Genomic DNA, 1,369 nt, shown 5'->3' on the forward strand with positions numbered 1-1,369 from the left:
TTAATCAAAGTGTTAATATAGTGTCAGCAATATGTGAACTTAATTTCACTTAATTATTTCATTTTTTACTATATCGCAATCCATAAAATTCAATAAAACTAGTTTCGAGCTACAGTTTAATTTGAAATGTTCAATACTTGATTTATTTGTTCAACCACGACTTTCTCCCGTATGAAGAGAAAATGCATACCTCAAATCGAAAGAAAGGTACGTCAACAATATTCTTCAAGATTAGGTTGCAGAATCACCTTGCTTGGACATAGAATAACTTTGTGCTTGATTTAAACATAGGTGCTTCCCTGATAGGCAGCTTAGTGGATAGTACGTTGCTACATATACGCCAAGTTCTTTAAAATTTCCAGTAGAAGTATTTAAATTAGGGACATTGAAAACGAAATCCGACCAATTGTGATGGTGGATGAAACCATAATAGAAGAAGAAGAATCCACCAAGTTTCTTGGGATGCACCTTGATCTAGGGCTGACATGGGACGATCACATTGAGAGTGTCTGTTCAAAGGTTGCTTCTGGCTTTTATGTCTTACGCAATTTGGCAAAATTCTGTTCATTGGATATTCTGAAGACAGCTTACTTTGGCCTAATACATCCAGATTTAGCTTATGGTCTAAGATTGTGGGGTGGCTGTTCTAGATACAAATTTAATAGAGTGTTTAGAATGCAAAAGAAAGCTGTCAGAATCATTTACAAATTAAATCAGAGAGAGTCGTGTAAATTAGCCTTCGGGGAGCTTGGATTACTCACTTTGCCTAGCCTCTACATTCTCGACGTCGTGCTACACTGCCGATTCAAGTGCGTCTCACTTCGGGGTAGCGACGTACACCAATACGGAACTAGAGGCCGGGACAACTTTCGTATGACACAGCAAAGAACTGCTGTTTTTGAACGCTTGCCATCTCAGGTTGGTGTGAGGCTAATCAATAGGCTCCCTAAAGAGATCAAACGCGTCAATAAGCACAAACAATTTAAATCTCGATTAAAACAGTGTCCAAAGCATTTTACTCAGTTGACGAGTTTGCGATGGGTCGCTGGAATAGTCTTCACTAACATTTAAAAAAATTCCAACTCCCCTTCTGATATCCAAGAAAATTTGGCCACTATCGAGAAAACGGTGGCAGGTGGCACATACCCAAAAAGTAATTTTTATTTTAAATTTACTCTAATATTTTTTTACTCAGAATTAAAATTAATTGTGTTAGTTATTAGATTAGGACTTTTATTTCTATATGACGCTTGCAATACAATTATTGTTAATTGTTACCTGCAATAAAGATTATTATTATTATTGCTCACTTTGAATGTTCATGTGACTATGCTGGGTGTGCGAAAGGAGGTCAATTTAGTAAATCCAC

Source organism: Homalodisca vitripennis, chromosome 6, assembly GCF_021130785.1.
Source record: "Homalodisca vitripennis isolate AUS2020 chromosome 6, UT_GWSS_2.1, whole genome shotgun sequence".
Lineage (NCBI taxonomy): Eukaryota > Metazoa > Arthropoda > Insecta > Hemiptera > Cicadellidae > Homalodisca > Homalodisca vitripennis.